Source organism: Lissotriton vulgaris, chromosome 7, assembly GCF_964263255.1.
Source record: "Lissotriton vulgaris chromosome 7, aLisVul1.2, whole genome shotgun sequence".
Lineage (NCBI taxonomy): Eukaryota > Metazoa > Chordata > Amphibia > Caudata > Salamandridae > Lissotriton > Lissotriton vulgaris.
The window spans coordinates 1094446072-1094470335 of record NC_141695.1 but is presented as its reverse complement, the minus strand read 5'-3'; positions in this window follow the sequence as shown (position 1 = coordinate 1094470335).

The window sequence follows — 24264 nt, the reverse complement described above, 5'->3', positions numbered from 1 at the left end:
TATAAAGCACATATTTAATTACATTGAGACATAATTCAGGGTAGGTAGTATCTTCCCATTGGCAGTGTGTTCAATTGACTTATTTTAGACTGTTTTAGGCATAGAACGTTTAAAAAAGTCATGAGATATGTTAAACATTTTGATAAACAAATTCTTGGAGACATTTGGGAGTAATTCACCGGCTCCTTACTGAATAATAGGGTATTGTAGAGGTGGTGAACCCTGCCTACCTTGTAAACCTTTTTTTAAAATTCTGAATGACACCAAATTAATGTTTAGCCTTGCATTTTAAGGCACCTGAAACTTGATGATTTAGGCATGTTCACCACTGCTGTTCTGCACTCTTGTCTGGTATTATTAAGGCTGTGCTGCTGTTGCAATGTCATTCATAGATGCCAAGTGTCCCCATGGCAAATATCTTATTTTAAATCAGTCACAACCTTTCAACAGACATCACATTGTATATTCTGGGACTTGAAATGTTGTTGTTAACATTGTGGCTATGAGCTCAAGAACCCTAGTAGTAAAGCTATACATTTTGTTAGTATGTAGAAAGTCTTGTGTCTTGTTTTCACCAATATGTTATTGTTATGTGCATGGTGACAACACACTTTTCACAGAAAAGTTTGTGGATGAATCAAAGGGTTGTATCAATTTGGTGGCCGGGGGTAAATATGACATATTGGTCAAGATTCTAATGATTAAGCCATTTCACCAATCAGTGAAGGAATCAGTGTTAATATTCCAAAAATGCTTCAACACCCTCTACCTTTAATCCAAGGTCACACAACTGGAAAAAACAAAAAGAAGAAGAAATAATATTTTAGTGACATCCCTAAGCAACAAAACTCCAGCAGAATAATCTTAGACCAATATTTCTTGCTGCTATCTTGTGTAGCTACATTACATTGTGTGGGTCCCTTCAGAAATAAATACAAACCATTCTCTATCACTTTTTCTTCTTTGAATGGCATTTTAGTTTGTGGTTTGAAGGACTGGGTTCTTTTGGACCCAGCGGTGCCAGGGCACAACACCTGAAACCTTCGTGGGTAACCTGTTCCGGCGTACAAGTCACAGAGACACGGGACACTTCCTTCGGCGTCAAAGAGTCAAGGTTTATTTACTGCAGGGAACACAGAAATCACGGCAAGTACAACGCGTGCAACTTGTGGAGACTGCTTCAAATTGGTTATGTGGATCGCTCCTTTTATACAGTTTTTACCCATAGGCTAACATTGAACACAAAGGTTTACAACTCAGTTCCCACATCTAGCTCCCAGAGGGGTCGCTTTGGTCGCTTTGAAACACATAAGGTCCGGAACATAAGTGCGGAAACATTTGGCGGTTCCCAACTGTAAAAACCCATCTTCCCACCATTAGCAAATTCCAATCAGCAATCAAGTAGATCGAAACAGGAACGAAAACAGGTGCAGAGGAAGACGGAGACAGTGGGGAGATCGGAAAGGGTGTAAAAGGGGAGGTGTCGGGAAGCACGAGATACAGGCATCAAAGGGACGTGCCTAATGAGATGCACGGCTGAGACAATAAGCCCGTGCGGCAAGATGAGCCTCGAGCGGCACCACCTGCCTTACAGTAGCAACCCCCTCGTCATAAAGACACTTTCAAAGAACATGTGTCTTCCGCAAATATCTTGGGAGTCCCAGGGTCGCGAAGCGGACAGCGTCCGTTCGCTGACTACTTGAGGGCAAGAGACAAAATGGATGCCGTATCTAAGATGGAACCCGTGGGTACAGATGAAAAGCCCACGTAACAAACGAACGGTTTAAGTTAGCACAGCGAAACTGCGCACACTTACTAAACTCGTCATTTGCGGTTCATAGATACCAGACTCGACCATATTCGTGCGAGTCGAAAACACCACTTACAATTGTCACGGAACCTCAGACGCTCCTTTTGCCCTCATGTAGGCAAGCACTAGTCGGAATCATATTCGATATTCATCAGACCATCAAGATGTCGTTGTAGCATAGATCTGTCCGACCGAGTCCCCTTGGTAACAGGTGGTTGTCTCATACACGTTGTAGCACAGAGGCCACATAAGGCAGGACCACACTGCACACAAAGGCAACACGTGAACAGGAACACTACCACAACTCCGATGATCATCAGAATCTTCCAACCCCAAGTCGACATCAGGCCCCAAAACCAACCGAGTAGCGTCCAATCCCCTACATCCACGTGTATGGATTCGGAGATCTTATGCAACTTCGAGATGGCTTGATAGACAGTAGGAGCATTATCAGGTATGAAAATGCAACAGCTCGAATGGATCACTTTACATACCCCACCACGATCTGCCAAGACGACATCTAAAACCATACGGTTTTGTAACGTCATAAGTCTCTCCGCCTGAAGTTCTGTGGTGATATTACCAAGGGCACTGGCAGTAACATTAGCTGTCGATTCCACCACTCGAGTCAAATGTCTCAGGTTCCTACTATTAACCATAGGTCCCCAAAACGGGAGGAAACCCTTGAAAAAGTCTCCTGCCTCTTGACCGGCAGTATCCTCTTCGCTAATTACGCCTCGTACAACTCTAGTCTTATGGTAATCGGCATCTACAGTAAACGTCGGAGGCAACAGATTTGCAACAAAACATGAGCCCATGAAGTCCGAGGGCAACCATGTATATGCACGATCATGACAGATGAAGTACGTACCCTTGGCAGCCAGAAACACAGGGATCGGGGACATTGACAGAACGTAACTTTCAGTGCAAGCACTTACTCCAAGTGAGGCTTGCGAACCACGACCCACAAGACAAAGATTACCAGTGTGGGGTACGACCCATATTGGAGGCGAGCTTTTAAGCTGCTTTTCATTAATGAACGTACTATATTCCCCTCTATCCGGTGCCCTATAGGCTTGTACCTCTGCCTTAGGGATGAGAAAAGCATCATAGATCTCATCTTCCAAATCCTGTATTATCATCGATACCACCCACTGCCACGAGGTAGGACCCGGTTTGGGGGAACGTTCTGGAGAGGGGTGGAAACCTAGCGCGCTTCGAAGCATTGTTTGGTATGCTCGAGCTGACCCTTGGGAACTATACGGTAACACCAGATATGGAATTCCCTTACCCGTAGTATGTGGCATCAACCCACACACCCAACAATTAGTAGTGTTAACCACTAACTGATGCTGATGGAGGAGCTGGATAAAGGAATTGTTGCGGAATTCTACACGTCTAGCCTGTTCGTGTTCCGGTAAAATGTGAAAAGAATGGGGAGAAGCAGTAGTAGCAGTAAAAGTAACGTTAGGGTAAGAAGTAGGAGTAGGGGTAGGAAGTAAAAAGTAAGACATAGCGTAATACACCCCACCCGCCAAGAATGCAGAAGCAGTTAAGAACAATACAACCAATTGGAATACAAAACATTTAGTACGACTAAGTTTCTGCAGTTTGACTCTATACGCCTGAGCTCCTTCCAAATCGTTCAGCTTCGAAAATGCCATTTCCCTATGACCGTCCGCAACGTTTCTTGACGCACTTCGTTCTGTGCAGCAATGGTCAATCCCTAGGAGTTCCTAGGAACCGACGGCCTTTAACCTAGCGTCAAGACCTACTGTCCAGAAGGAAGTACGCGCGCGGCCCTACGGCCCTCAATACACAATATGTATTTATTTAACACAATAATTCAGCTGTGGAAGGAAAAAGATACAAGGAAGAAGCTTAATATATGTACAAAACAAGTTTCAACGATACGAAATGTTCAAAGTTGATCAGGGGAACGAGGATATTGCAGTTATCAATTTCAACAAAGCAAGAAATTTTATTAGTCCTTAATGCGAGAACGCAAAGAATATCGATGTTTCCCGGGACGTGTCTGCTCGTCGAACAAAGGATCCGTTGAAGAGACAGCGTCCTGCTGATCAGTTTGTTGATTTGATCTTGAGTCTTTTGCTGACAATGTTCCAACAGTGGCTTTCTGCTGCGCTGAGTGTTCACCAACAAGCTGTGCGTCACTAAAAGGTACAAACGCCGGCAATGTCTCTGCTTCTGTTGACGCAATGCCTTTCCTCACCCACGGGTCTGCCGGTAAAGGAATAGGGACTCGCTTACAATGGGTAGCATGTACCCAGTTCTTCCGCCCCTCAAGACGAACGGCAGTCCTCGTGGCCAGGAGCACCTGGTGAGGTCCAACAAAACGGGGGTCCAGATTCTTCTTGCGTGAGAAGTTCCGGGTGACAACCCAATCACCGGGTTGGAGCTGGTGGCCTGGACCCTCCGTCTGCGTCGGCAAGGCGTCGTAAACCTGTTGATGAATTAACCTCAGTTTAGCAGTCAAGTCATGTAAGTAATCAATCAACATCGGATACTCAAGATCAACGAATATACCTGGCCTAGGAACCCCCCACACATTCGCAGGACGGCCGAACACTATTTCATAGGGACTAAGCCCTATTCGGGAGTGTACAGTCGCCCTAGTTGACAGTAATGCTAGAGGCAAAGCGTCAGGCCACGAAAGTCCAGTCGTAGCCTGAATCTTCGCTAATTTTAGTTTAAGGGTACCATTGTAACCTTCAACCAATCCAGCTGACTGGGGATGATTGGCGCTATGGAATTTCTGATTAATTCCAAGGCCCTTACACACATTCTTCATTACACTTCCAACAAACTCACTTCCGTTATCTGACCACACAACTCTAGGCATTCCATACCGAGGAAAGTATTCCTTCAGTAGGATTTTCGCAGTAGACAAAGCAGTATTGTCTTTGAGGGGATAGGCCTCGATCCATCGGGAGAATGCGCAAACCACAACCAAAACATATTTCAGGTTATTGCATCGCTCCATATGGATGAAGTCCAATTGAATCACCTCAAAGGGATACGAAGGAGGAGCAAAACTGCCAGGGGGAGTTGGGGTTCCTTTGCCAGGATTGTACATTATACACACCATACAATTCTTCACCAGACGTTCAGCACACTTTGTAATACCATCATTCTTCCACACAGGCGACAACAACTTGCAAATGCCTTTCGCGCTAATATGTGCTAACCCGTGTGCCATTGTCACAACGGCTAGTACATACGCATCCGGCAACATCCATCTTTTCTGATCCGACAAATCAATCCAGCAACCATTCACATCCAACTTTCCCGTACTTTCTTTCCATTTCATCTTTTCAGTGTCGGTGGCCTCATTCTGAATTGCTTTCACGCTCTCTATAGTATTTTCACACATACTCGATTCTGTAGGCCACCTAACCGAACTTGTCACATACATTCGAGTACTAAGGTTCCGGGCAGTCTCCTTAGCAATCTCATCTGCAAACGCGTTACCACGACCAACATCATCCGTTACTTTACGATGCGCACTACACTTAACAATCGCAACTTGAGCGGGCAAAGTCAATGCATCCAAAAGATCATTCACAAGCTGGCCATGCTGTATTTTCGTGCCGTGTGACGTCAAGAAACCACGTTCTCGCCACAATCGTCCAAAGCTATGCGCTACACCGAAAGCGTACTGGCTATCGGTGTACACATTCACACGTTTACCTTTCGCTAACACGCATGCTCTAGTAAGAGCAATCAGCTCTGCAGCTTGGGCAGAATTCTGATTCAATCTCGCAGTCTCAACAACAGTATTCAACGTTACAACAGCATAAGCAGTAGTCACATCACCATTCGGCAATTTAAAACATGACCCATCCACATACAAAGTGCCGTCAGGGTCTTCCAATGGGGTGTTTTTAAGGTCCACTCGACCTTTTGTTTCCTCTTCTGTACGCAAGTAGCAGTCATGTTCTGTTACTGCATCTGACTCTGCACTAAGTGGTAACAAAGTTGCCGGATTCAGGACATTACAACGTTTTATTTGAATGTGGCTTGCCAAAAGCGTCAATTCGTACCCAGACAACCTCGCACTCGTCAAGTGCTGAGTTTTCGTTCGATTCAAGAGAGTATCGACTGCATGCGGAACCATCACCGTAAGCATATTATCCATGACCAATCCTGCTGATTGTCGGATAGAGACCGCAGCTGCCGCAGTTGCTCTCAAACAACTCGGCAATGCTCTAGCTACTGGGTCTAAGGTCGAGGAAAAATATGCACATGGACGTTGCTTACCACCAAAAGGTTGCGTTAAGACACTCAACGCACAGCCTTCTCTCTCGTGAACATATAACGTAAACGGTTTACTGTAGTCAGGGGTACCTAACACAGGAGCCGAACACAATGAATCACGTAATTCAGAAAAACTTTTCTGACATTCTTCCGTCCATGGTAAAGGAGTTGAAACATCCTTGCACGTAAGAGCCACCAATGGTTTCGCTAGCAATGAAAAATTTGGAATCCACTGCCTACAGTACGACGTGATACCTAGAAAGGCACGCACATCTCTTTGGGTTTTTGGCACAGCCATTCGCGCAATCGCTGCAATTCTCTCTGGGGTCAATCTCCTTCCCTCCTTTGACAATAAGTGACCTAGATAGGTTACTTCTTGACAACAATATTGGAGTTTAGAAGGTGACACCTTGTGATTCAACTCACAGAGATGCTGCAGCAATGACACCGTAGCAATTTTGCAAATGTCCTGAGTATCAGCAGCCACCAATAAGTCGTCGACATATTGAATTAAAGCCGCACCAACCGGCAACCTAAACGCATCCAGTTGACCCTTCAAGGCTTGACTGTAAATAGACGGACTTTCACAGTAGCCCTGAGGAGCGCGTTTGAACCGGAAGCTACGTCCACCAAGAGAGAAACCGAAAAGGTCCCTGCTCTCTTCGGCGATCGGGATGCTGAAAAACGCATTTTTCAAGTCAATCACCGAAAACCATGATGCAGTAGCTGGAATCAGAGTCAGTAGCGCCGTGATGTCAGGCACAACAGGGAATTGAGGAACCACAATTTTATTTACCTCCCGTAAATCGATAACAAAACGATAAACAGGCGGTTTGGTAGGATCAGTACGTTTAAGAATGGGCAGTACAGGGCTATTGCACACGTTTCCCCGAGTCTCCTCAATAACATCTTTCTCGATCAAATCATAGATGATCGCTAACAAAGCTCGTTCACCATCAAGGGAGATACGGTACTGGGGAATACGTGGCAAGCGCACATTCGATTTCAACTGAACAACATAAGGGGAGATATCAAGTAGGCCCACATCGTTTGGACCCGTCGCCCACAAAGACGCAGGAAGAGAATCCAATTCCGGTGGAAGCTTATCGAGGGACAAATACATGGGAGAGACTACTTTCTCCCCAAACGTAAGCTTTACACCCGCAGGAGAACAATACAAAGTTGCATACAAACGTTTAAGCAAATCCAGACCCAAAAGATTTTCGCCACAACCAGTGGTCAAAATCAACGGAGCTTCGAGCTCACGCGGCCCAATTTGAAGGGGCAAAGGGCGTGAAACTGGATTGCTAACGGGGGCGCCAGAGAATCCAACGGATACATTTGTTAAGCCAGACAAAGGTGCGCCAGGGAGTTTCGAATGCATAATGGAACTTTTCGCTGCACCAGTGTCCAACAGAAAAGGCTCAACGACGCCCGATGTAGCAACTGCGACGTAAGGCCCTCTCTGATCAACCGGAACTGATACCACTCCCTCTCCTTGTCTTCGGCTGTCCTAGTAATTACTGTCGTCAGTTCCCTGATCGACGTAATAATCGTCTACATTGTACTGCGCAGATCGTCCTTGAGATGATCCACGTTGGTCGAAACAGTTATTAGAATGTGATGAGTCGTCAGAGCGGTCGTTCTGAGCACCACGACCTCTACCACGTGATGCATTCTGCGAACCACCACGGCCTCCTCTAGACGAATTACCACTATTACGATTATTTAAAGCAGGACAATCAAATTTAATGTGTCCCTCCTGTCTACAATAAGCACATTGATTGTACCCCAACGAAGATCTGTTGAAAGAGGAATCATTACGCGACTGCGATCGATTCGATTGCGACTGTGATCTATTCTGCTGAGACGCATTCTGATTAGAACGCGGCGGATATGCTTGTTGTAACAACACTTTAGTTTTCAGCTCTTTTGTCTTTTTATCAGCTCGGTCATTTTCTTCTTTCTCTCTATTTTCATAATATTGCGCCGTAGCCAGAATCTGAGCTGAGGTAGAAACGGCCCATGCACTTTCTGAATTCTTCAATTTATTGCACAAGTCGGGCAATAAGTTCGACACGAATTTATCCACAAACAGCCTTTGTCCACCCTCAGTACCCATATCCTGTCCACTATGATCAACGAATGTTTCCTCAAACCTCGTAAAGAAGTCTGAAACACTCTCATCTTTCTTTTGCTTACAGGCTGACAACTTGTCCCAATTTACCCTCATAGCTGGCATAAGCGTTTTCATTAAAGTAATGATTCGCTGGGGAAGAAGTTCGATCAACTGATCGGGTTTAGTAGCAGCCGCTTGTCCAGCGTCTGCCGCTGTAATAGCAGCCCAATCACCACCTAATTCATTCGTGTGATCTTGATGACGAATCTTAGCCCATACCGGCTGCGGTACGACGTTGCCAAACAACATGTCAATATCGGCAAGATTCATTACCGTAGCATCTACAAGCTGCGACAATTCCTTATAATACCCAGCAGGATTTTTGCGAGGATCGGGCAAAGTTTGTTTCACCTGAAGCACCTCCGATCGTTTCCAGGGGAGATGTATCCATATTCTCTGGAAATGTGCCGGAATTGGAGCGTTAGCATTAGTATTATCAGCGGGTACCCAAACCGGCGGAACTTCACGCATGGGATATTGGCCAGACTCAGCTTGCTGGCGTTCAAGATCCTCAACAAACAGTGCGTGAGGAATAGGAGCAAGGCGAAAAGACAGCAACTGCTCAATAGCACGTCGGACATTAGTATCGACTATCAGTCCAGTTGCGAACTGAAGCCGAAGATTAGACAGGGCGGTCAGCACCTCGTCAGGCGCAACAGCCGCTATCTGATCATGTAGGAGTTTACACATTTCGTCAAACACATATCTCTGAGTCGGTGTGTTGAATTGACTAAATGTATCAAGAACGACTCGGGGTGGATTTCTTTGCGGATTGTCCATCCAACCCATCGCCATATTGTATAGCGCAGCGCGTTCCCTATTACCGGGAAGCTGACTACGTCTCTGAGGTGGACCATCAGAACCAGCGGACCCAAAGACAGGTCCGAGCGACTGGAAAAAATTTGTCGCAATGGGAGAACTACGATTACGAGTAGAGGGACAAGAGTAAGACACAGAACTAACAAGAGGAGGAGTAGAAGCGTTAGCAACAACAGGAGTTAACAACACAGGAGCAGTAGCGTGAGTAGGAGTATGTGGAAGCGGAGGAGCAGTAGGAATAGAAACAGGCACAGGAGCAGGAACAGTCGGAAGAGCGGGTGCAGGTTGAGGAACAGGCGGAGGAATAACAAGTGGGAGAACAGGTACGGCAGGGACCACAGGAGCTGCGGTACCCTGTACGTACGGAGGTGGCGACTTCATAAGATAGGACATTAAAGGATCCTCAACTGCCTCTTCCTTCTTATCCGACTCCGTAGGCAAAGCAGGATAACATTTATCTATGGTCATACGTTGTAGCCTCTCAAACACTTCCTTATCCTTATCCTCCTTATCACGCTGAAACTGCTCAGCTTTCTTCACAATGGTAGCAACATTATCTCGCTCACTACGTTTATTCTGTCTGATCTCTTTCTGTCGGGCTTCTTTGCGCCATAACCGAAAGGCATCAAACATGGCCGGCCTAGATTTACGTTCGAACAACTTAATTTCTAAATTATCTAAGATCGACGCTTCGAAGCTACCGTGAGGTGGCCAACGAAGATCGCCGTCTTTCTTTGTATATTTTATCCAATAATCGTTAAAAGCAATCGGGCCTAGCCCATGTTTGCTATATAAGTCATAAGTAGGAGTTCCAACCGGAGGTATCGGACACGAGTCCTCCAGCAGGGAATCCGCACCACAAGGTCTACAACAACTGAACAAAGTACTGCGACCAGGCATCTTGCACGCTAGCCGAGTTTCACAAACTTCAAGGGTTACGGGATTTACCAAGTCCCAGCAAGAACAAAACCCTCGGTCTTTGGCGGCTGCAGTCGTCAAACAAATACAACAACAAAGTACGCTAGCAAAGTGTCACCGACAAAAACACTCACACAGCGTGTACAACAAAGCCACTAGTGCTTACAACAAAGACACTCGCTAAAGTGTCTACAACAAAAACACTCGCTAAAGTGTTTACAACCAAGGATTCTGGGAGCGACCCACAAATACTTAACTCAAAGATCAATGGCGTCCTCAGGAAGGCCCGTCAATCGTCTCGCTATACCAAGGTCTACGCCAGGCGCCAAAACAGGTCTACAGTCAGGGCAGCAGTCCGTCGCAGCCGTTAGGAGGCGGGAATCTTCGCGGGAAAAGTCTTCGGGCCACTTATTTCGACAACAGGATCGATGAAGCGGGGTGCACCTTCCCTCGGAGATTTCACACGAAGTTCCTCACGATCGTCGGGCTTGGACCGGTACCACTGATGCAGCCCCACGTTGGGCGCCAACTGAAGGACTGGGTTCTTTTGGACCCAGCGGTGCCAGGGCACAACACCTGAAACCTTCGTGGGTAACCTGTTCCGGCGTACAAGTCACAGAGACACGGGACACTTCCTTCGGCGTCAAAGAGTCAAGGTTTATTTACTGCAGGGAACACAGAAATCACGGCAAGTACAACGCGTGCAACTTGTGGAGACTGCTTCAAATTGGTTATGTGGATCGCTCCTTTTATACAGTTTTTACCCATAGGCTAACATTGAACACAAAGGTTTACAACTCAGTTCCCACATCTAGCTCCCAGAGGGGTCGCTTTGGTCGCTTTGAAACACATAAGGTCCGGAACATAAGTGCGGAAACATTTGGCGGTTCCCAACTGTAAAAACCCATCTTCCCACCATTAGCAAATTCCAATCAGCAATCAAGTAGATCGAAACAGGAACGAAAACAGGTGCAGAGGAAGACGGAGACAGTGGGGAGATCGGAAAGGGTGTAAAAGGGGAGGTGTCGGGAAGCACGAGATACAGGCATCAAAGGGACGTGCCTAATGAGATGCACGGCTGAGACAATAAGCCCGTGCGGCAAGATGAGCCTCGAGCGGCACCACCTGCCTTACAGTAGCAACCCCCTCGTCATAAAGACACTTTCAAAGAACATGTGTCTTCCGCAAATATCTTGGGAGTCCCAGGGTCGCGAAGCGGACAGCGTCCGTTCGCTGACTACTTGAGGGCAAGAGACAAAATGGATGCCGTATCTAAGATGGAACCCGTGGGTACAGATGAAAAGCCCACGTAACAAACGAACGGTTTAAGTTAGCACAGCGAAACTGCGCACACTTACTAAACTCGTCATTTGCGGTTCATAGATACCAGACTCGACCATATTCGTGCGAGTCGAAAACACCACTTACAATTGTCACGGAACCTCAGGTTGTGCAAGTATTTATAAGCGTTCATATGTTTTCACTGTTTAGAGCTGTTTCCCTCTCTGTGGGGTTTTATCAATTAATATAGGTTTACACCTGAATCAGGAAAGTCTATCAATTATATGTTGTTGTGGCATAACAGGCAAATATCGGTGCTTACTGCACCAAAATCTGCATATTCTGGTAATTACTGGACATATTGCTCCTAATAAATTGTTTGGTGTTGTTCTACCCACAAACACAATTCCAGTTTGTGCAGTAACAAGAGTTAGCTCTTCATTGCTTAATTTAACAGTCCACTCACAATGAGGGCTTAAGTCATTCTTCCTAAATTTGAAGTTGTGTACAAACCTGCTGGGGTCTTCCAAAGAGAAGTGCTTGTTCATCATGTCCTAATGGCAGCTAAGACAAAAAATCTTGTCTGTACATTTAAAAAAAATATTTTTTAAGTTTTATTGAGACAGAAAAATCAGCATACATTGCATGATAAGAAAGGAAAAAATTAACATACAAAGACTCTAATCAGCATAGAAATCAAGCAAAGAAATAAGGTCATACATGAGGGAAGTACTGGGAGATGGGGGTTCCATCTTCACATTATCTTAAGTGACTGTTACTTGGCGGTGAAGCTTTACCGTGTATTATCTATGGTATGGGCCACAGCAGAGAGCAAATAGAATTGACGACATTCATATTTGGCCGTCAAGCGGTAGTAGGGGGGAGTCTGTTCTCATCGTTCTCAGGGGGTTCAGTGTCAGGAACCAGTTTTAGATACATGGGGTAGACACACCATATGTCTTTGGGTAGCGAGGTTGGAGGTTGAAGCGTGGCACAAACATCAGTTTGTAAGCTGCAATAGGACATGCTGCGTATCCATGCCGCCTTTGTAGGTCTGTGTTTAGCCCGACGGCTGAAATGCCAGAAACCGGTCCCCGGAAGCTTGTTTCCTTCCCAGTATAAGAATTGGCTTGGTAGTTTGGTCTGCCCTGTTCCCATGATGCACTGGGCCAGGGTCAGACTAATTTGCATGTAGCCAGGTTCTGAGCTGGGATGGTGCAGTGAGCTAAAAAACGGTGATGGATCAAGCCCTGATCTTTGGACTGGGTAAGAGTGGTCTGCTTAATTCAGACACTCTGTTCATCACCACCCCCTTTTCTGAATTGTCTGTGTTTAGCCCCCCAATGTACTGCTATTTCCCTTTTTGCAAGCATCAAGGCAATAGCCACAAATCGACAGTAACAAGGCTTAATATGGTTGACCAATCCCAACAGGCCAGGTTGTGGAGAGGGAAAGAGGGGTGCGGCAATTATTTTAGCTATTGTTTGAAATACCTCTATCCAGTATAACATGATTCGGGGACACATCCACGTCATATGTGCAAAGTCAGCGTCTAGCATTCTACATATAGGGCAATTGGATGATTTGGTAGGGTCAAATCTGGTTAGTTGATGCGGGGTGATGCACACCCAATGTGTGAATTTGAAATGGAGAAGCTTGTGCCTATGATTGGGAGAGACCTTCTGTGTTAGATCGAGGCAGAAAACCCATTCTTGATCTGTTAAGGAGTGCCCCAAGTCTTCTTCCCAGTGCTGTTGGACCCCTCTGTCTCGACCTGTCAAAGCGCCATGCAAGCCTTGTACAGCTTTGTAACCAGATGTGTACCTTCTTGTCGGATTTAAGAAGAGTGAGTGGGGTGAAGTCTGCTCGTGGAGACGGGAAGGAAGCAATAGTGGAGCGAAGTGTACCCAGGAGTCTGGCAACTATGAAACTGTCCATATATGTCATTCCAGGACCTGTAGACAGTTCTTTTAGGGTATGTGCTTGGTCCGGTGAGAATAAGGAGCCACGGGTGTCCAAGCCTAGTTTGGTGAGGGTGTGCTGAACTACCATTTTGGAGGTAAGTGGAAGGAATGGGTTATTGGATAGGGGAATGCCGGGAAGTAGAGAGGGCCGCCACCCAACATAATGTTATGTTTGTAACACGCCCAGCAGGTAGTTGAAAGGGGTTGGATGTCATGTGGATCTAGTGGCACACCCTTTGAGAGCAGGGCTTCTAACGGCGTGGGGGCTGCGAGCTCACGTTCAGGTTTCGTTTAGGGAATCCGGGCATCCGAATGGAGCCTATGATGGGCAAATTGTGCCTGAGCTACTAAAAAATATAGCTGAGGGTCAGGGACCACAAACCCGCTTCTGTTATATGAAAGTGTCAGAGTATTCCAGAAAACTCTTGGCCTACGCCCGCCCATATCAGTCTGATAAGCAGGCCCCGCAGTTGACTAAAGGTGGCGTTGGTGAGTTGTATAGGTATAGCGTTGAAGAGACATAAGAATTAGGGCAATACCTTCATTTTGATGAGGGCGAAGTGACTGGCCATAGATAGGGGCAGTTTATTCCACCTCTCAATCTGTGCAGCAAGTTGTGCAAATGCAGGGCCATAGTTTAAGCGTATGACCTGCTCTTTGTCTCTGTGGAGGTGAACCCCAAGGTATTTAGTGGTGTCACTTGCCCTCCGCAGGGGTTGCTCGGTTTCATCCGCCACGGCCGCATCTGTGATAGGGAAAAGGACTGATTTATCCCAGTTTATTTTCAGACTGGACATATCCCCATATCAGCCAATCTCTTCTATGAGGGGTTGTAGGTTATCGTTAGGGTGTCACACAAAAAGCTAAATATCGTCCGCATACATGGACATTAACAGGGGGCCTGCGGGGACCTGTAGGCCACGAAACATGTGTTTTTATTGCATGTGGCGAACCAGTGGGTCCAAAGCTATGATGAGTAGTAACAGGGATAACAGACATCCCTGCTGCGTCCCACATGTAATCGGAATGGGGGATGACAGAGCGCCATTTACCAGAAGCCGGCATTAGGGGACGAATAAAGAAGTGCAATCAGTGCAATGAAATTGACTGGAATGCTAGTTTACGCAATGTGGCAGTAAGGAAAGGCCATTCAGAAACCACTTTAGTGACCACGGGAGTACCACAAGGCTCTTGCCTCAGCCCCTCGCTTTTTAATATTTATGTAGCCCCTCTCGCCGCACTCCTCAGGAAAAGCGGGTTCATCCCAATCACGTACGCGGATGACACGCAGCTCCTCCTCGCCTTCGACCACTTTTCTCGAAGGAATGAGGACAATAACAACCTGGATGAGCAGAAACTTCCTGCAACTAAATACGGGCAAGACCGAGATAATGCTTTTCAGAGATGCAGTCTCTACTTACAGTTGGTGGCCGGAAGAAATGGGCCAGGCACCATCACCCAAGCTAGTTGTCAAAAACTAATCGACAGTAAGCTCAACCTCGATGAACATATAGCCACCACAAAATGAGCCTGCTTTCATGCACTCAGTCTTCTCCGCAAAGTCTTTCACTTTCTCTCCACGTCCACCCGAAAAACCCTGGTCCATGCCCTAGTTCTCAGCCGTCTGGACTTCAGTAACGCCCTGCTCATCGCTGCCAAAGAATCTGCTCTGGATAGTCTTCAAGTGGTGCAAAACACTGCTGCCCGCCTAGTAACCAGCTCACCGTCCCGCACCCCCTCACTGCTCCTCCTCCGTAAACTCCACTGGCTACCTATTTGCATAAGAATCAAATTCAAAATCTGTTGCCTTGTGTTCAAGAGCCTTAATCAGCTTGGTCCCTTATACCTGACCAAGGAATTGACCAGACACTCACCTTGGCGCACTCTTTGTTCTCAGGGGAAAGGCCTCCTATCCATCCCGTGATTAAAACAGACCAGAATGGGAGGCAAATCATTTTCCCATCTAGCGCCCCAACTCTGGAATCAGCTCCCATTGGACATTCGCCTCTGTACCAACTACCTCAGCTTCAGAAAAAAAACTAAAAACCTCACTCTTCAGCTAATACTCCCCCTCTGCCCTCCTGCTGTGTTCACAGCACAGAGACACCCCATGTGGGGTGATTCAGGCGCTCTATAAATGATAAAAATAAATAAATAAAAATAAATAAATACGAGAGAAACAAAGGCCTGTTCTGCATCTAATAAGGTCACTGCCGAGGGTGTAGTAGGTTCAATACGCTTTATGACTGAGAAAACAGTTCTTAGATTTAGGGCCGTGGAACAATGCGGGATAAAGCCAGACTGCACTGGGGAAATAATTTGCTCTAACAATAACGACAGCCTAGAGGATAACATTTTGGCATGGATTTTATTGTCGAAATTTATTAAGGAGATGGGGCAGTAGGAAGAACAATTTGTGGGTTCTTTACCCGGTTTGAGCAGTAAAGAGATAGACGCCTCTAGCATGGAAGGGGGAAGTTACCTGCCTCCAGGGCCTCAACGTAGACCTCTAGGAGGTGTGGCGCTAGACTGTCTTTGAAAGCTTTATAGGAGACATACGAAAGACCGCTGAGTCCCGGTGCTTTAGAGGTGGTGAGGGCATCTATAGCAAGCACAATTTCCTCCACTGTGAAAGGGTCCGCCAGAAATCTGCTTGCCCTTTCGTAAGCCACACCATTACAACCTCCTCCAGGCATGCTAAGTGTTGAGAAAAGCCATTGAAGAGAGTGGTAGAATAGAGAGAACGATAATTTGTAACCGATTCCGCTAGTATGTAGGTGTCTTCTGTTGCTAAGGTATCGTCTGCGCACGCTATTGCTGCTATGTGGCCAGCCCCCCTGGGTTTGCGCACCAAGTGTGCCAGTGTTTTTCCATGGAGCTCTCCCTCCCCATACCTTCGAGCTGTATGAAACTTGCCAAGCAGTGATGCCTCCCTGTCAGCGTGTTCATTAAATTCCAAAAGGAGGGCACTATGTTGATTCTGGGCTTGGGGGTCAGGTGACGCCGCATCTAATACTGCCAATTCAGTTTAGACTTTAGCGAGGCTCCCTCACAACGCTCAAAGTACACCCGCCTGCTTAGTTATGAAAATGCCCCGAATATAAGCTTTAAAGGCGTCCCATAACATAGAGTAGCTCTCTACCGTGCCCATGTTCAGGTTAAAATATTCAGTAATAGCCTCCTGTATTTCCGATCTGAAGACCTCATCCAGCAATGCGGATGCTGGAAACGACCATCTACTTTCCCGGCCAGCCGAGGGACTTGTAAGTGTAGCAACGCCGGTGCATGATCCGACAGAGTGCGTGGAAGTGTATCTACACCCTTGGTCCAGTGACATCCCAGTGCGTTTGGCAATATATAGTCTATGCGAGTGTAAGTGGAGTCTGGTGCAGTATGAAAGGTATATCCGGGGACAGAAGATGGTGTATGCGCCAAAGGTCACGCAAGTCGAAGGTATGGATGATGTCCGTCATCACGCCAAGGGAGCGTGTTTTGGTAACAGCTCTTGGGTTAGAGGAGTCCTGAGTCTGTTCGAGCCAGAGATTTAAGTCTCCCCCTAGAAATATTATATTATAATCAAAACAATGAAGCAGGACATGAAGTTCCTCGAAAAAATTGGGATCTTCTACATTAGGCGCAAAGACATTGAGGAAAAGCACCTTCTTGCCCAGCAGGATGCCCAGCACCAATAGATACCTCCCATGAGTGTCCGTTATGGGTTCCTTATGAGTAAACGGGTGTGAATGATGGATAAGATGGCAGACCCCTCGTGAATAGGTGCTAAAACTTGCGAAGAGTCAATGGGGTCCCCCATGAGGGCGCGAAGGGAGGGATCCTCTGCATGGGGATGTGAGTTTCCTGTAAAAAAGCTATTTTTACATCATGTCATCGTCGGTATGCTAACACCAAATTGCACTTCCTTGGATTATTGAGCCCCCGAACATTCCAGGTGATAAGATTAATATCTACCATAGGGGCTACAGCCATACCAAGAAATCAAGGGGTTCATAACCGCCCAGCCAGTATAAGTAATCCCATATGGAAGCAATAGGAGACGGAAATCTACAAAGGCTCATACATGAAGGAAAATACACAAAATACCAACGCAACAAATCAAAATACGTCACATTGAAAATACATCTCAAAAACCACCCACCACCCACGCCTGGGCCCAAGGGCAATGCGAACCTCGTCCCTCCCCAAAGAACCCGAAAAAAAGAGGGAAAGAAAAACCCCAATAGGATTTAAATCGGAGTCATCCGAGGGAGGCGGGCAACGCCTCGGACGTCCAATGCCCATACCAGAAACCACATAACGTTAGCAAAGTATAAGAATTGAAACAGCAGAACAGTTTTCTAGGCGTTTATAAATTCATCAACAATAGAAAAAATAACATTGCAGTGTTGCATATAGACAACGTAACCAACACTCAGGTACCAGAAAAAGGATTCTAAGTTCTCAGTCCGCAGTGAAGAGATCAGCACTAGTGGCCAAATGTCTGTACGGGGAGAATGACCAGAGTACTGTGTCAGGCTTCTGCATATCGCACCTTGCTGCTGCCTACAGAATGCCAGAGTGTCAGCAGCATTTTCAAAGAAGCACAGCTTACCGTCCACTATCACTCTCAATTTTGCAGGATAGAGCATAGCGTACTTGAGACCCAAGGTGCAAAGTTGTAGTTTAGCTTCCAAGAATTTCCGCTGTGCTTCCTTAACAGTGACAGTGTGATCAGGATAGAAAGAAAGTACAGTCGGCTGGAATTGTATGGGTGAGTTCTCCTGGGCCAGGCAGAGAACCGTATTGCAGTCCCTGTAATTATGCAGCGCTCTATAATGGAGTGTGATTGGCCACCGGGGCAGAGGTTTCAGGCCAAGGGATGGATGCGCCCTCTCCACCACAAAGTTCCTGGAGAAGTTCTCTGTGCCAAATAATTTCATTAGTATGCTTTCAATGAAGGTTCCGGACGGCCCATGTTCGTAGATTCCGCAAGACCCATTATACAGATATTATTGCTGCGCGATCTGGCCTCTAAGTCCTCATTCTTGATCGCAACCATTTTCAACATTTTCTCCACCCGCTCAAGCCTGCTTGTAGTGTCAGTAGCCCGGTCTTCCTGTGCTGATATTTTTTGTTCAGCCTCATCCAGCCTGGTGATGTGCCTGTCCCACGTTCTCCCATTTTGTCTGGCCTAGAGGACAGGGTGTCCAACCACGTGCCTATTCCACGGACTCCCGCCCGGAGCTCTGCCATTATAGTAGCAGCCCATCCATGGGTTGTCTGTGGGTTCTAAGCCGTCCTACCTTTCCGGATCATGGTCGGGACGTTCAGTGGCATCAACCTTGTCAAAGGTAAGTTTGCGCTGTTTGGGGTCTCATCCCCTCATTGCCGCAGTTCAAAGCAGCAGGAGTAGTAGCCAGAAAGGGATCCGCACCAGTGGCAGCAGTAGGCACAGGGATAGAACAAGGTACCCCTCCCCCAGTGGATTTCTTCTCCCTCATGCCAGACTACCTTGGAGGCATAAACTGTAGATGCAACAAAGCCGGGCAATGTATCAGGCCTCTTAGCGATGGGCATTCCCGCAGCCCTCAGGTGTGTCACAGATGGGAGTCCCTGGGTTTTTCCTGGCTAACAATGATGACATCAAGCCTCTCAACAGGGGAAGGGGGCACCGAGCCGTCCACCACCGTTCCTGGCCCCCAAGGCCTCTGGCGTGTGTCCGCAAAGCGGGGAGGTAGCGGTCAGGGCCAACAACTCCACAGGCCCTACCCTCAGTCCCCAAGCTCAGGTGGCTGTAGCAAAATGAGAGAGGGGGTGCCCAGTCTCCCCTTGCAGTGTGTTGCACGTAGTGCAGAGGCAGCTGTAGTTGAAGCGCACGTCCCATTCACTGATTCCAGCAATGGCCCAAGCCCACCATACGTTGCGCTATTGCGCAAGGCTAGCTATCTCCAGGCAAATCTCCTCTGTGTTACCCAGGGTGTGCAGTAGTGTTCGAGGACAGGGAGGGGGGCATGAGAGAGAGAGAGCAGGAGGGGTTCCCTGGAAACTGGCAGTCACCCGCCGTAGCAAGTGGCAATATTGTTGACAAAAGAATCTGCCGCAGCTAGGCCAAGTCTGCCGCCTCCCTGTCTCCCCCACCCACCCGTCCTCCAGTTCAGGCAACGCCAATAGGATCTGTCTGTTCCTCAAACGGGCCAGCTCCCCATGAAAAACCAAGCAGGGCTACCGAAACTCCGACCTCAGGCTCACCCGTAGAACCTGTCTCCACTGGGCTTCCATGGTGGGCCGGGCCTCCACAGCACACCTTCCAATGGCATTTGCTGGAACTTGATGCCGGGGGAGCCTTTTTGAACCACGTCTTTGGGTTAGATGGTGTCCCCGCACATTCTGTAGCGCTCCATCAGTGGTCGTGTTATGCGGCAGTGAAGAAATGGTGCTGTTTCGGGGCAGACACAGGCATCGGGCGCCGGAGCTTCAACGCCGTGTGGCCATTGCCGTCAATAGCTTGGCCACGCCCCCCTCTGTATGTTGAGATAGACTGATTCTTTGAGGCAGGCAGCCTGTATCTTGCTTAATAAATCACCAATTAATCAGTGTACCAATGAAACTCTCAGGGGTTTCCTTTTTTCAGTTCTGGCATTAGCCAAGACCTTTATCTCTTGATGAAATTGTATGTCTAAAATATATTTATTTTCAGCCAGCTCTCTTCATCTATTGCTCTGTTTAACTGCCTTTCACATTTTGTCTGTGCCTACCACACCATACAACATGGGCAATGGACCAGACCACTTCCCTCTATGAGTGATAGTTCCTGCCAAGCACAATGTTATTACCCACAAAGTAGTCGTTTTCAATGCAGCAGACTTGTGGGCCACTGGCGTCTTTTAAAAATATATATTGCTTACTTTTGCTTATTTAAAACTTTGTAAGAGCCCAGCAGCTCCACAGGCATTGTTGCAGGCCCTTTGCTCCACATGCTGTACATTGTGTCCTGCTTGTGGCAGCCATATTTTGAAATGGACTTTTAACTCATTCCAACAAGGCCTCCCTTGCGGGTGCGTGTACACACAGGCGGACATTTTTGAAAGAGCTTTCAACCCATTCAAAAATGGTCCCACGTGTATATGCATGCACATGTAACGGTGGCCATCTTTAAATGTTCTTGTTAAACTTTATTATAAATATATTCAAAGACATCAACCTGTGTTTGTGCATGTTTACACAGGTAGTGGCACTTATCGTTGAATGTTTTTGTAAATCTTTAATACAAAATCATTTCAAGATAATGATTAGCATTCCCACGTGTTTTCACACATGGGTGGACTTTTTCTAAAAAAAAAGATTACAAAAAAAGCTTAACAAAAACATTTAAAAAGCAAAGCAAAGAGGCTGGCAGGATCTTACGAAATGCGCCCATAGTGAACCACCTATCTTATTCAGCAGAAAAGTACCTCTGGATGAGTAGCCAGTTATCGAAGTAGAGCTTATAGGCAGATCAGTAATACAGGCGCTATTGTAGCAGGGATTCTGCTCTCACACAGAACTGTGCATAGAGACTTAGAACCTCGGTGAATTAGGATGTACCAAAACTCACCTTAGTATCCAAAATCCCCTACCAGACTAGCAATCAGTGTCTCATTGGTTCTTACCGACCCCCAATGATTAGACAACCCAGAACATGGACTTAGACCACCTCAGGTAACGTGGAACACATGAACACTCTTTCGTTATACTAACATATCAACCCAGAACGAGGAGTCAATGAGGACACGTGCCAGTTTGAAATGTTTATTTCTAATGCAGTGTTCTCAAATGCAGTATCTTAGCTAATACAAGCAAACATATTATAAGGATCAAGGTTAACAGCATAGTTACTATTCCATAAAATACAAAGGGTGAAAGCATGTTAAAATGCTAAAGGAAAAAGGTTTAAATAGAATCTCAGTTTACCCTCCCTAGCTAGTATATTATATTATATCTACAGAAGGTCTCTTCGGGTTTAGAAGGGCGGGCCCATACCTTTGGGTTCAGCAGAAATGGATCACATCATCTCCTGCACCAACGCTCTGCATACGGATATTCAATTGTGCCTCTCCTGCTTTACGCAGTGCATTATTAATCGCTCCTAAACCCAAAGTTGGCCACAGCTGCATCCATATTATGTCTACTCTGTGCGCTGATCAATCCAAACAATAAGCGCTGTGTTGAAATAACCTTGAAGGCCTCGGCACTCACTGTACAGACATAGCTTACCAAGCAAGGCTGATATTATAAGCAAACATGTTATTCTTGTGTAAAGCAAAATACCCAACTAGGCAAAAAGCTTTAATAACAAAATGTGTCGTGTGCAGAGGCAGCAGAAAAGGAAAAATGGCGTTTAAACTTCTAACAAGCTCATGCCAACCTAACACAGTGCAATGGTGAAACCAAAACACAAAACACTATACTGCATAGCATGAGGAGGTGCTTTCTGAGTTTGGGCCTCGCACAAAAATGACATTGCCTTACAATTACTACAAGCACCTCAAGGCTTTATTGAATGAACCTATATACAAAAGGACTATTCATCTCCACAAAAGGCAAGATTTTTATTGTACCTTTGACTAGAGTAGGCTGAAATAGTGGGAAATCGGGAGCTTTTCGAAGAGGAAACTGTTTCTACGAGGCGAGTAGAGTTGGGGCAACCTCTATCAACCTAATAGGTAAGATCTGATAAGTGAGAACAGCCCCATGCATAAAAGACGTTCAGACTCTGATATTCTGTCACATTCCCTGTCGTGTAGATCTGTCCACCACTCAGCAATTCATTATAAATGTAAACTGGCCTTTCTTTTTCCCACCAAACCTCTGCTTACACCATTTCTTATCCAATCCATATCTTCTCTGACTCTTTCCCCTAGACTTCAAGCAGAAATACATTTCAACTCAAAAGTGCAGTGTTTACTTGTTTTTCTAGCCAAAGCTGGGAAACAAAAATGCTTTTGTCGTTGTGAACGAATTTGCTGTTCCTCTTTATAGTTGATTGCACATTTTCTTTAAGTCAATTATGCAAAGTGTTCTAATTAACACGCTGCACAACACTTCTTGCTAGCTCCATGCTCCAATCAAGGAAATAGACTTGACATTTTTTCGAAATGAACCGGTTATGTATTTTTCAACATAGGCTATGCAGAGTACCTTCAATTATGGTACACTCGGTGTTTTTCTTAAAAGCTCCTTGCAACGCCTAATGTATGCCGAGACTGTTCGGGAAAAAAACAAGCCCTCCGGTAGTCACAATTAGGCCGCAAAATTGACCTGTGCGCTCTGCTTGAGTAACTTTTAAAATCCCATTAGCATGAAGTAATGCGTCCCTGGCCCACCTTACGGTTGTTTTCTCCTCTTTTCCAGTTCAATGCAATAATTGGGAGTAATTGCTGTAAGCAAATGGTTACCGAGTGATCCGGTCCAGCCAGCAGTAATTCCTGCTTTAGATTAGAAATGACCTTGACTTGTGGTTTTGTGACCCATTTAAGGGTTAAAAAAACTGAAATAATAAACGAAAAAGAATTAGGTCATGTAGAACAAAAATATCAACATTGTGACTAACGTTTTCCACTTTCAGTGCATAAAGTTCTACTATCTGTATTACGTGATAATTACGTTTTCTTCTTTAGAAGCATAAACATTAGAAGTGGATATGGTCATAAAACTAATGCGAATGTATTTCACATAGAAAATTACATTTGTGCAATTGATTTCAGTGAAACAGTGAAAGCAATATACCTAATTTACACAATATATTCATTCCTGAGTGTGTTTATCTTTCCTAATATATTAGCCATTTCAAAAAGAAATGAGGAGTAATTGCCATCTATACCACGGAGAATCTGTGTGATTGAATCCATGTCTAAGATATGAATTGCCACAATTGAAATACTACAAACTGTGTTTTAGGAGAATAGAATAGTTTCAAGACACAGGGGCTCGTGATATGCATTAACCTTTTAATGGCACTCGATTGCAACCAGCATTTGAAGAATGCGAAATAGAAAATGCAAAAACTGAGAACTCTCTTTCTAGTCGAAAAAGACGACCTTCATTCTATTAGTCGTGTCATCTGCTGCAAAAAACAGCAAAACCCAAGTTGGATGAAGTCCAATAAAACAACATTGGCATGTCCCTCAAGCTTATCATCCTCTTCGTCGAAAGAAAACGGCCCTGTTATTCAAGAGCTACATCACACATTACAAAATATAGATTCTCCTAAATTAATTTTGGAAAATAATCTTTAAACAACTGAGACTGCTGTAGCTTCGTAAATGTGTACTATTCTGCAAAACGTTGAAGACAGCTGCTGGGCAGGAGGTAAATTCGGCTATAGAAGGTCTCTGCCTGATTTTTGATTTAGCCTAGTCGTGTCATTGAGATCAGATGCCCAATTAGTATGTTCGGGTGTTTTCATTTGTTTATAGATATGTCTGCCTGAATGCTGTGTGCACTTTTCACTTACTGAATATTCTAGGGTGAGCTGGGGCAGAGGAGTGTCTATGATGTCACCACGGAATGCTAAGGCTGGATATGACTGGAACATGTGAGTGGGACTGACAGTTGGAGTGAGTTAAAATTTAGTTTAACCACCATCTTATTTTGCAAGCTACCATACGGTGAGCGATGGATTTAGGTGAACCTTCAGAACCCTAAACTAAACCTCATAAAAGGAAGATTTAGCCAGGAAACTGATAGTGTGAACTTTCCGGGACGTAGAAAAAAATGAGTGAGAGCTACATGTAAATACTACTATCATAAGGAAGGATTAGGTTAGTGTCTTAATTTGGTCTTGTTGCAATTATATTGATTGAAGACTTAGTACAAGCACCGTAAAAGTGTGCTTTGATGAGTAGAAATAAAAAGGATTCCTGTATTGCGTTTTTAACATGTCTAATTATCATCTTTATTGATGGCTTAACAATGTTGAAATGAAAACTCATAAAAAGTATTCTCCGATATTATGCGTATTAATGTAAACTAAAATGATG